Here is a 13,786-nt window from a genome sequence, read left to right on the forward strand (position 1 = left end):
AGTGGCTGCTATCCTCATGAAATGTGGTATGAACAACACTTTCTTTCCTCTTTTATTCATCATTCTCATTCATGCTCAAAAGTCACCCCATTATTCATCTTCCATGGATTATTGGACACCCCATTTTCTTTGCACTTTAACAACTTTTTCATTCTTCTTCTTTTTCATTCTTTCTTCTTTTTTTTGTATGGAGGGGTTCTATCTTTCTCAAAATCATGGGTCAAGGGGACTTCTTTGCATTTCTTGATTTACCTTCTCTTTTCACCACATCCCCAACTTAGGCTTTTGGCCTAAGTTGGCTATTCAAACAAACCACAAATCATGAGGATTATGGGTAATGGATAAAGAAAGGTCACAATTTCATCAAGTTTCTTCCAAGAAAAGGTTAAGGCTCAAATGGTGTTCAAGCAAAGTTCATACACTCACAAGGTAGGCCACAAAAAGAGGTATAATGTCAAAAAAATTCACACTCTTCGAAGTTGCCTAAGATCATCTCAAGAGCTTCCATCACTTAGTCAATCAGACCAACGGGGTAAATTCTAGGTGTCATCACTCATGGTTCACAGTAAGCTCATCACACGACATTGGCACCAATGTCAAACACGACTCCCCACTTTCGCCAGTGTGCAATGTTCATCACAAGAGACTCAATTTGCTAATTGGCTAGTCACAATGAGATGCAAAAAGTTCACATATTGTCTATCCAACTTCATTTGTCCTCATCATAGCCGCACATTCATTTTTGTTCGATTATGAGCACTATTCAATTCATCGGTATTGATCAAGACCGATACTCAAATTCGCAAGAGAACAGCCATATTCCAACACAAATAAGAGGTGGCACAATTTTTTTCAAAAGGGTCCAAAAATCATTTACAATTAAAAACAAGGAGCCACAAGCTTAATCATTCACAAAATGCGGTATCAACACAATTTATAGCTCAAAACCCCAAATATATAGGCCGAAAATAGTCACAAAAGGTGGGCCTCACCACACCACAAAACAAAAGCTATTTGTCCTAAATGCAAGCAATAAAATATCCAAAAGTCAATTAAAAATAAGACAGAGAGGGAGGTAAAATGGGATCCTATCTAAACAGTCGCTCCATCTATCTGGGCATCAGTGCCCGGTGTAATGCTTTGAACCTGGGTATAAGTACCTGGAGTCACCTCAGATGTAATACTAGCTCCACTTGGGCCTACCATAGACGTCTCTATCAGCGGTGTCTGAATCACCGATTGTACAATGGTCTCTTCCAAATCTGGCAGGTCTCCATATATACTCTCCCCCCTCACATCAATCTGCTCTTCGTTGGATTGCCTCCGACTCATCAGTTATTGTGCCATCCCTATGTACATCTTTGGTGGTAGCTGGAGGAATCTCAGAAGTCTCTGGGACATCAACATCATCAGCGGCCTCCAGTAGTGAAGTGAAGTCAGTAGACTTTAGATAGTCCACATCCTTCCTCATATCCGCAACTTTGTCTTTCAAAGTTGTAACCTCGGAAGTATCCCCCTATCTGCTGTCACAAGCCTCAACTCTCTCAGTGAGAGTGTCAATGGAAGTCCGGAGGGGGGTAAGTGCATCAAGGATGGCACTCTCGATCATCTATGGGATCGATTTCTACAGTTGGGTCGCCCTCACATCAGCTGACTGGGCTAGGTGCCTCATCTTCAGGATTATAGTCTGAGTGATCTTGGCTGGCTGGGCAGAGGTATAGGCACCCAGAGCTTGCAAAGAAGAAGAAGTCGGAGCAGATGTACCTGAAGGCCCGGGGGCCAGAGTAGGCAAAGATGCCTCTGTAGGTATCGAATCAATGTCTACCTCCGTGGATGTATCCACCGGAGCTGCTCTTCTTATGTCGGCCTCCACTCGAGTGTATTCAGCCTCTATAAGAGTGATATTTGTGGAGGAGGAGGGAGTGACCTAAATATCTCTAGCTACATCCCCGGCCACTCCAGCATGCCGGCATAACTCCATGATCAAGACTGGGAATGGTAGGGAAGTCTACCTCTGCTTGGCCCTCATGGCCATATCCTGCTCAATAATAAACCCCATGTCAATGGTCTTCTTAGAAATAATCAACCCAAGACACGCTGCCTGAGGATGACAGAGAACGGACTCATTTTTGGAGGGCATAATAGAGATGTTGATGAATCCAAACCAATAACGTAAAGCTACACTCAAGTCCCTCTTCTCGATCGAGACTCCTACCTCTATCCAACTTGGGGTGGTGTCTGAGATGAGGGGTTCCAGCTAGCTCTTGAGCTTATCTAATAATTTTGTAGTGGTATCCAGGTTGGGGTAATCAAATTCTGACCCCCTGTCAAGTACCGCGTTGATGTGATCACGGCTACAGTGCACTACTATCCCCCGCACAATAATGGACCCCACTGGTGTGAACTCACTGGCCTTCTTCTTGGTTTTAGGAACCAGGTCACCATATGCAGATTAGAACTCCCGAACCCATGTAGGAATGTAGGGACCTCAGGTCCTAGTGAATTGCTCAAAACAATGGTACTGGAGTGTCTCCCTCACCCTAGAGTATCTGCCCTTTAGTCCCTTTGTGGATAATAACTTCTTCTTGAGAATCATCCGCAGCCCATCAACTTTTAATCTATTTAGAAGTCGAAGAGGAGGAGGAGATAATGGTGGCACTGGAGCTACAGGAGGTGCCAGAGCTGGCACTGAATCTGTTGGGGTGGAAGTTGAAGGGACTCTAGCTAAGTCAGGGCTAGATCTAGCACAGATCTCAGCCCACCGGGACTGTAAGGGTTGGTCGTCCTTCGGCTAAGAAAATGTGGTATGGAGACCATCACTATCGGAGCGGTGCTCCATAACCTCATATACGGGCCGTTTGCCTTTGCCCTTGCCTCCCTTTGGAGGCTCTATTCTTCCCCTTTTTGGAGGGTTGGTTCCTCCTTCATTTATAGTAATTCCTCATGCTCTTTTTCGGGGTGGCATGTCAAGATTTCTCCTTTCCATATCTACAAAACATCACGAAAAGTTAAAAGTAATACAAGCAAAAGCACAGAAGAAAAGAGTTGCAGAAAGACTCGCTGAACCAGTCGACGAGTCACCGAATCTCTTTGGCGAGCCAGATCAGGTTCGCCGAAAGGATTAGCTCAAAAATATCTTAGACAAATGGCATGTCGGCGATGGGAAGGACCTTTCGGTGAATCTCCAACAGTATTCGGAGAGCAAAGCTTAGCTTGCCGAAAGTTACAATGCTAAAAGGGATATGGGCATAAACAAAGGGCGATCAAGAAGGACTTTTGGCGAGTCATTGAGTGCATTCGGCGAACTCAGAATTCTCGCCGAAAGTTACAGAACTAAACTTCACATTTAGTACAAAATTAAAGGTGATAAGGGGAACTTAGGCGAACTGCCGAGTGATTCGGCGAGCTCGACCTAGCTCACTAAATGACCCAACATGCCTACTTTCAACCAAACTTCTCAAATTCAACCCCACAGCCCCTGAAAACAAAATCAAAACACGCACTCATAAAATTAAACCAAGACCCATTATACCCATTCCCCCGGGATACTCAGACCTCTCCCGGTTTGGCCAAATTTGGCCATTTGATAACTTTTGCCCTTAAGAATGACGTCAACTGCTCCATCATTGGGAAAAATACGTCGTTTAGCACAAATGCGGGTTACTTAGACTTCACCCGACTAGACCCAACAATATGCAAGCACAACCCCACTATTTTAACCAATTTTAAAGCATGAAAAACTCAGGAATTCTACAATATAAGCATTACGGGCAAAATGTTCGAATTAAAACAGGCATTCTAGCATATGAAGACTATCAAAGAGGCCCAACACACTTTACCAAGATAACAGTACTAGCAAATGAGTACAAAATGATAAATATAAACTCGGGGTTCGGAAAACCAACCTTAGATGCCGAATAAATACTTTCAAACGCTAGGTGGCAAAGTAATCCAACTCCGAACACAAATTCGATGACTAAAGAGTGAAAAAAATGCAAAAATATAGAGTACTAAAGTGCGGGTGTGATTTTGGAAAGTTTAAAAGTGAGGGAAACTGAAGGAGTTTGAAAGTTTAAACCTTTGGCCTTCCAATTTCTCAAAAATGGTAAACTTCAATTCTTCAAAGCTAAGGAAAAGTCTTTTCTCCAAACTCAAAGTTCTATATTATGAAAACTAATTCTCTATAATGAAAACTGATTCTAAACTAAATATTCAAAAAATGTATTTATAGTCGCCAAAAATATGCTGCGAAGGACCATTAGGTGCAGTAAGTCGGGATCGCCGATCAACTCGGCGATCCACCCTTTGGTCAGTTATATCACCGTTTTGATTTGGCCTTCAGCATCCTCAAGTTTTGTAACTTTGGGTGATCCAACACTGCATCGCGGAACCGTTCGGCGACACGTCGACTGCTCCTTTCTATCGCCGACTTAATTTTTGCCTTCAGGGCTTGGTACACTGGAACTTTAGGTGAGACGATGGCCACTCGGAGACTCGCCCAATGGATTAGGTGATCATCTGGCCTTCTTTTATTCCTTCTTTCGGCTGCCTTGTTCCTTTTTGTTAATTAGTGTCCATGCTTTGTTCCTCAATCAAAATACCTGGAAATCAAGGATTTTACATCAGTTATTGGCACAAAATAAGCATTTGAGGACACTAAATCTATCCAAATAAAGCCTTAAATGAGTCCAAATTGTGGAGTCATCAATGTACTAGATGGCTTTGAGACTATGTTAGACTTCCGCTTCGTTTTCTTGTAAAATATTTATGATATAAGATGTTTTGAAATCTTCAATTATATTATCTTGTATGATGTATGCTAAGTGGCTTGCGTAGGGCCTCTCTAGGTCTTATACGTCATGTCACCTCTAGGGTGCACTTTTGGCCGTGGCATCCTAAATCAATTCAATACACTTACTTGCTCCCCAAAAATGCTGCCATTTTTTATAATGCTCAATTTACCCTCAAAATAGTTTCAAAAAGTACATGGTCATTGATTTACGGTGAGTTTACGGTATTTTTGATACGTTTCACTTAGAGTTTGTGTGTGTTTTGGGCTATTTTGTTATTAGAAATAATGTTTTGTGTGTAATTCTTGTAGGAAATAGGCTTGGATGCGGTTGATGAAGATGTAAGCTAAAAATTAAAGAAGCAGCCAACCACGGATCGTTGGTCCAGTGACGAGCAGTAGATGGACAGTCGTAGGTCTTGGACCAGATTTGAGTTCCAGTACATAAATCACAGAGTGACAGGATTGACCGTAGTCGAATTAACGGACCGTGGGTGGGCAAGCGTAGGTGGAAGTTCAGGGAAGTCTGACCAAGTGTGGAACCACGAAAGCATTGACGAATCATACGTCGACCCACGGGCCATCCTGCACATCCGTCCATGGGGATCAAAGAGTTGAAGTTTCGGTACCTGATTTTATTTTCTGAGTGTTGGACCACGGAGGGTTACCTACAGACCGTAGGTCGACCCACAGTCCGTAGGTTGAACCGTCAACAGAAACCGCGTCTGAGTAGTTCTATTTTCTTATTTTATTTCCTTTTTAGTTTGGGATAATTTTTCTATAAATAAGAGTGGTAATCCTCATTTTTGGAGTTAGATATTATTATAAGGTTTTATACTTTGGTCTTTTGGAATTATTTTGCAAACTCTTAGCAATTTATTTTCCGGAAGTTGGTTTATGCAAATTTTACTTTGAATTTCAATTCAAGATTTCAGGTTTCATCTATTCTAACTGAAATTTCTTGAATTATTTTAATCTAATTATGAATTGTGAACTCTCAAGCATGAGTAGCTAAATCCACAACTAGGGTTCTGGGAACCATAAGCAATTAAAAAAGTATGAATAATAATTAAGTAATTCTTGAATAGTGTTTATGCATGTATTGTTAATCCTTTCATTTAGAAGTCTTTCTAGCGGTATGCAACGTTAGAACTCGCCTCGTTCCTACTTGCCAGACCAAGGAGGTAGTGAATGAGAAAAGGATTAAACAACAGAGATGTAATGGATGTTATCTAATAGTTTGATGTCAATTGGAGTAAGGGTGAAAACTAAATTTTGAATTTCAATTCAAGATTTCAGGTTTCATCTATTCTAACTGAAATTTCTTGAATTATTTTAATCTAATTATGAATTGTGAACTCTCAAGCATGAGTAGCTAAATCCACAACTAGGGTTCTGGGAACCATAAGCAATTAAAAAAGTATGAATAATAATTAAGTAATTCTTGAATAGTGTTTATGCATGTATTGTTAATCCTTTCATTTAGAAGTCTTTCTAGCGGTATGCAACGTTAGAACTCGCCTCGTTCCTACTTGCCAGACCAAGGAGGTAGTGAATGAGAAAAGGATTAAACAACAGAGATGTAATGGATGTTATCTAATAGTTTGATGTCAATTGGAGTAAGGGTGAAAACTAAATTACATTGATATGACGACTAATCTGGGGTAAAGGTAAGGGTTAGTAAAGCATACACCCATAGACGGACCAAGATGTGTGGTGCAATTCCCTACTATGAGGACCAATCACTTAGGGATACCTAACTTACCTACATTGCATGTAAAACACTAGCAAAGGATTACTATTATTAGGATTACTACGTTAAGAGCTTGTGGGTAACACATCTACCCTAGTTTCCTTCTCATATTGATAACTAAAAGTTTGAATTTTGTTTACTTGTTACCTAAGCATTCAAATATGTTACTTACTTACAAAAACCCCCATGTTTACTTTTTTGGGAAATAATTTGACTAAACAGAGATAATAGTGAGTTAAGTTTAAGTCTGAACCATATTCCTCATGGGATCGACCCCAACCTACAAGTTGGGTTCTTTACTTGATAAGGATCGCTTACACTTCTTTAGGGAGGTGTAATTTGAGCATATCAAATTTGGCGCCGCTGCCAAGGAATTTGGCTTTTATATTAAGTTTAACTACATTATTGAACTTTAGTTATTTCCTGATTTTACGTTTTTGTTTTGTTTTTGTTTTCTATAGGTTTCTACTCTAGTGTATGCCAAGTACACGGAGTTGAGGTGAACCATTGACCCCCTATGATCCAGAGTTGTGTTAAACTTTGAGAAAAATGAATAGTCAAGGGGTACACAACAATCCAATCAGAGAGGGTTTATGAGATAGAGTAAAATTGTAGCCTTCAGATGATGTTAATGTGCCCGCTCAGGTTCATGGTGGTAATCTAATTGGAAATGCAGAAAGGGTTCAAAATCCGCCAGAACCGAGGTTTCGTGAGCACTACAAGGCTGACTATGATGCGGTTGGATTAGATGGGCCTATTGTTATTCCTCTTTTACCACCAGGGCATACATTTATGGTGACCAACAGTTTTATACAGATGCTTACAGCGAGAGGGTTGTTTGCTGGGTTGGCTTCGGAAGATCCATATGCTCACATGGCTAAATTGTCAAGTGTCTGTAAGAGTTGTGTAGGAAGATCATAGTTAGATATGGATGCCATAAGTCTGACGGTCTTCCCACTGTCATGGACCGGTGATGTTGTTGTGTGGTTTTCTGAGTTACCATACAATTTGATCTATACATGGGACCAAATGTATAAAATGTTCACAACAAGATATTTTTCGGTATCCAAGAAGTTAAATCATAAAGATAAACTGAACAACTTCACGACATTACCTGGGGAGTCGATAAGAAGTTCTTGGGATAGGTTGACTGGGTTCATAAAAAGTGTTATGAATCACCACATAGATGATGAGTCTTTGAAAGAGTATATTTATAGAGGACAGGATGACAATGGAAGAGTTGTGTTAGATACAATTTCTGGAGGATCATAGTGTGAGTGCACTTTTGAGGAGATCGTCGAAAAGCTTGAGAGGATTGCCCAAAGAAAAAAGCCTAAAGCACTAGAAAGGCAAATACTGGTAGGAGCACGTTCGTTGTCCAAACTGCACCCAACCAAGCTAATGATGAAATTCAGGAAGAGATGGCTCAGATGAGAACATAATTGGATTTGGTACTAAAACATGTGAGTGGAAGTACAAAAAAAGTGAATGTTGTGAATTATCTGACTAGATCTCTACCACCGCCAGTTGAACAGTGTTACTATGAGGAGGATGCGAATTTGGTGAATGATCAGACGGGGGGGTTTCCGAACCAATGCCTAAGGTTCCAACACGGATAATTGGCACCGAGGTCAAGGAAACCAAGGTCGGAACTATGAAAGCTACAACTATGAGGGTAACTACGTCTTGAATGGGAACTACAATCGTGACAACAGTTAGAACTGGAACAATTATGGCAACAAGAATGATAAGGTTGGGCCTTATATTCCTCCTAGTAATAGAGAGGGTGGTAATAGTATTTGCGCATGGAGGATATGATGAAGAGGTTTGATCCAACTTACGAAAATGTGAAAGAGATCCAACATGACTTGTCTGGAATCGGTCAAAAAGTTGATGCCCATGCAGTGTCAATCAAGCAACTTGAGCAGTAGTTTAGTCAGTTGTCCACCATTGTGAACCCACGTCAGCCTTGAACACTTCCTAGCAACACCATCCAGAATCCAAAAAAATAATGGGCATTGTATGGCAATCACTACTCGCGGAGGAAAGAAGACCATTGACTCCCTCATGCCGTCTGAGGTTGAAAGGGTGATAGAGAAGGATGAGGATGAAGATGAGATTGAGGTTACTGAAATTCCAAAAGATGATATTGAAAAGGAAGTTGAGCTGACCCAAAAAGTTGTTCCCATGCCTAGAACTCCACCTCCATTCCCATAGAGATTAGTGAAAAAGACTGAAGAAGGAAAATACCACAGGTTCATAGCTATGTTGAAGCAACTGTCCATAAATGTCCCGTTGATAGAAGCCTTGGAACAAATGCCTGGGTACGCTAAATTCATGAAGGACTTGGTGACTAAAAATAGGGTTGTTAGTATTAAGAATAATAAGAGGCTGCAGCATTGCAGTGTCATTGCTACTAGGTCACTTGTGCAAAAGAATGAGGATACTGGAGCTTTTACTATTTATTGTACCATTGGGATGTTACACTTTGCAAAATCTTTGTGCGACTTAGGTGCCAGCATTAATTTGATGCCATTGTCCATCTACAAGAAGTTAGGTTTAGGGGCTCTGATACCGACTGCGATGCGTCTAGTCATGGCTGATAGAAATGTGAAGAAGCCCAGTGGTGTTCTCCAAGATGTCCTTGTGAAAGTGGAGTCATTTATTTTTTCGGTGGATTTTGTGATACTTGATTGTGAGGTCGATTTTGAGGTTCCCATCATCTTAGGGAGACCATTCCTTGCTACTGGGCATGCCTTAGTCAATATGAAGAGGGGGCAAATGAAGTTCTAACTGAATAATGAGAAGATAACTTTTAATATGTGCAGGTCTATGAAGCAGGAAACTGATCTTAGGTCGGTATCGGAGGTGACTCATATTGTGGAGCGAGGTTCTAAAGTTTCTACTAAAGAGGGGTTGGGTGTTGATGCACTGACAACGGTAATGATGAATTTTGACGGTGATGGTATTGAAGACTGTGATGAATTAGTTGCCTCACTTGATATGTTTCAATTCTGTTCCAAACCAAAAATATTGGAGTTAGCTATGAAGAATTAAGACTCTCCACCTGTAAAACCGTCTGTGGAAGAGCCTCCAAAACTGGAACTCAAGCCTCTACCATCCCACTTGAGGTACGTATTCGTGGGGAAAGATAGCACTTTACCGGTAATCACTACTGCTAATTTGAGCGAGGAGCAAGTTGAGGCCTTGGTTTCTATATTAAAGAGTTTCAAGAGGGCTATTGGATGGACTATTACGGATATTATTGGGATTCCACCAGGCATTTGTTCTCACAAAATCCAACTCAGGTCGGACAGTAAGCCAAGTATAGAGCACCAAAGGAGACTGAATCCCCCTATGCAAAAGGTTGTGAAAAAGGAGATTATTAAGTGGTTGGATGCTAGAGTCATATATCCCATCACCAATAGTAGTCGGGTTTGTCCTATTCAGTGTGTACCCAATAAAGGGGAATCATCGTGGTTCCAAATGTTAAAAACGAGCTTGTTCCAATGAGTCCGCAAAATGGTTGGAGAGTGTATGGATTACCGCAAGCTAAATGCATAGACAGAGAAAGACCACTTCCCTATGTCGTTCATGGATTAGATGTTGGATCGTCTCGCTGGTAAGGGTTGGTATTTTTTCTAGATAGGTATTGGGGCTATAATCAAATCTCCATAGCTCTGGAAGACCAAGAGAAGACCACATTCACTTGTCCTTATGGAACTTTTGCCTTCAAAAGGATGCCATTTGGGTTATATAATGCTCCAGCGACCTTCCAGCATTGTATGATGTCAATATTTTCATATATGGTAGATGCCACGATTGAGGTATTTATGGATGATTTCTTTGTAGTAGGTGACTCATTTGATGGTTGATTGATGCACCTAGACGAGGAACTAAAATGATGTGAAGAGTGTAACCTTGTCGATTGGGAAAAGTATCACTTCATGGTGAAAGAAGGTATAGTTCTGGGTCATTAGATTTCGCATAAAGGTATTGAGGTTGATAAAACCAAAGTTGAGGTAATCAAAAAGCTTCCACCACCCATCTCTGTAAAAGGTGTTCGGAGTTTTCTTAGGCATACAGGTTTCTACAGGAGGTTCATAAAAGATTTCTCTAAAATTGCACACCCATTGTGCAAACTACTCAAAAAGAAGTGTAAGTTTGATTTTGATGATGCTTGTTTGAGAGCATTTGGAGAGTTGAAAGCCAAGTTAACATCCGCACCTATCATTATTTCACCGGATTGGGGACAACCGTTTGAAGTTATGTGTGATGCGAGAGGGGTGGCGCTTGGGGTAGTATTACAACATAGGGGAGAGAGAAGATTCTTCATCCGATTTACTATGCCAGAAAATCTCTGAATGTGGTTTTAAAGAACTATATTGTGACTGAACATGAACTCCATGTTGTGGTTTTCGTATTCCAGAAATTTAGGTCCTACTTGTTGGGTTCTAAGGTCGTAGTGCATACTGACCATTCTGCATTGAGGTATCTCATGGCTAAAAAGGATGCAAAACCAAGGTTGATTAGGGTGCTTTTGTAGCAAGAGTTCGAGTTTGAGGTGAAATATAGAAAGGGGACAGAAAACCAGGTTGCTAATCATTTGTCCAGATTAGAGGAGGATGCTATGATCAAGTTTGAGTATGGAGTTGAGATTAATGATGCCTTCCCTGATGAACAAGTATTGGCTGATTCTTATGATTTTATCCCTTGGTTCGCAGATTTTGCTAACTACTTGGCAAGTGATTTGGTCTGTTGGATTTGTCATTCCACCAAGAAAAAAATTCATGTCTAATGTGAAGAAATTCTTTTGGGATGAGCCTTACTTGTTCCGTATTCGTTCTGATGGAATTATCCGTCGGTGTGTGACTGAGGTAGAGATGATGAGTATACTCGAGGCGTGTCGTTCATCGCCTATTGGCGGGCACCATAGTGGTATTCGGGCTGCTCATAAAATCTTGCAGTGTGAGTATTATTGGCCTACCATCCACCAAGATGCTCATGATTTTGCCAAGTCTTGTGATCGTTGTCAACGAGAAGGAGGAATTTCAAAGAAGCAAGAGCTACCTATAACCCGATATTGGTGATTCAGTTATTCGGTGTTTGGGGTCTTGACTTCATGGATCCGTTTATGAGTTCGCATGGGATGAAGTATATACTTGTTGCGGTTGACTGTGTATCGAAATGGGTGGAGGTAATTGCGCTTCCAAACAATAAGGGAAAGAGTGTCACTGCATTCCTGAAAAAGAGTATCTTCTCCAGATTTTGTACACCTAGGACAATTATCAGTGATGGAGATTTCACTTTTGTAACAAGTTGTTCAAGGCGTTGTTAGAGAAATATGGTGTTCGTCACAATGTAGCTACTCCGTATCATCCGCAGTCTAGTGGGCAAGTTGAGAGGACAAATAGAGAGATAAAGCAAATCTTTGCAAAGACTGTGAAGGCCAACATAACTGATTGGTCTAGAAGGCTTGATGATGCTCTATGGGCCTATCGCACCGCATTCAACACTCCCATAGGTATGTCCCCCTACGAACTTGTATATGGGAAGTCATGTCATTTTCTTATAGAGCTAGAGCATAAAGCAATGTGGGCGCTAAAGAAGTTGAATTTTAATTCAGGCGCCGCATCGAGTCAAAGAGTGAATGACATCAATGACTTTGATGAGTTTCACCTAAAAGCATCTGAAAGTTCAGCCTTGTACAAAGAGAAGATGAAGCACCATGATCAAAAGAATGAAAAGCATGAACTTGTGGCCGGTGATCTGATTCTCTTATTCAACTCAAGGTTGTGCTTGTTTCCTGGCAATCTCAAGTCCAAGTGGACCGGGCCATTCAGAGTAACTCAAGTATTTCCACATGGAGCGATTGAACTCGAGAACAAGGAAGGGACGATGTTCAAGGTAAACGGACAGAGGATAAAAGTCTACTTGGGGAAATCTGAGAGTGTACCAGAAGTGATAAAGGCTTATTATCTTGATGAAGTATAAATAATCAAGGTTTATGCGTCGTGCCGCGACGTTATATTAAGTGTTGCTTGGGAGGCAACCCAAGATGTGAAATATAGCCAACTATAGGAGTTTCTTTTCAATATAGGAGTTTTCTTCGTTCTTTTTTATTTTCTATCTCGTTAGATAGGTGTTTATTTTTCTGTTTAGTGTTGGCTAGATATAGAATAGGGTCCATGTGTAAAATAGTGTCAGAAAATGTAAAATGAAAGTCCTAATGGATGCTATGTGTGCAGGGACGAAATGGCAATATGTGCAGAAAAAAGGTTGTGCAGTGGTCTACGAGCCCCATCAACGGTCCATTGGTAAATCCACAGACCATGGATGGCGTCCGTAGATCCTAGGTAAGTCTCTAATTTTTTCTAAGTGTCAACATGACCTACAAACCCAATCGAAGGACCGTAGGTCGACCTTCAGACCCGATCAATGGACCGTAGGTCGACCTACAGACCCTATCGATGGACCATCGGTAGACCTACGGATCGTCCACGTGGTTTCGTGGGTCCAAGTTAGGGTTTTTGCCTGACCCAACCTGGACCCCAAATAAATATAACCTTTCATTTCCCACTTCAATTTTCATCACTCCTTAATCAACTTCATTCAATTCCCAAATCCATCATTTGCCATTTTTCTTCACAATCTCCATTTCCTTTCCATCAAAGTCTTCAAGGTCCGGGTTCGGTGTCCACGTTGTTCTAGGAGCTTTTGCACTTGATCACACACTCACCATCATTGCTTACTTGTAAGGTAAATTGATTTCTCCCAAACTTTGAATATTTCATTGTTTCAATTGAAGTCACAACAATGAACTTGACCTTGGGTTGTTAAATTACTTGTTACAATGTTGATTTTTAGTTTATAAACATCCTTGGAATGATGGTACGTGAGTGTGTAATTAATCTAAATCGAATAACTGAATTGCTAGGTCTAAGTGAGAGTTTTGACTTAGGGTTTTGAGGTTTGTTTGTGTTGAACTTTGAATTGTGCATAATTCGGAACCCTAGGAATGATGAACTACCACATTACTTGTTGAAATGCATGTTTAGGCTTAGTTTGATTAAGTTTTTGTTGAAATTTTGCATTGACTGTGAATTGAAGTGTTATGCCTAGCACAGAACTGATCTACAAATTTGACCCACGGACTGTAGGTCAACCTACAGACCGTAGGTCGGGGTCCGTGGATCAGTAACACACACAAATTTGGTTAAGTCAAGAACCATGGTGTGGACTAC

This window comes from Solanum tuberosum, unplaced genomic scaffold, assembly GCF_000226075.1.
Source record: "Solanum tuberosum cultivar DM 1-3 516 R44 unplaced genomic scaffold, SolTub_3.0 scf00059, whole genome shotgun sequence".
Lineage (NCBI taxonomy): Eukaryota > Viridiplantae > Streptophyta > Magnoliopsida > Solanales > Solanaceae > Solanum > Solanum tuberosum.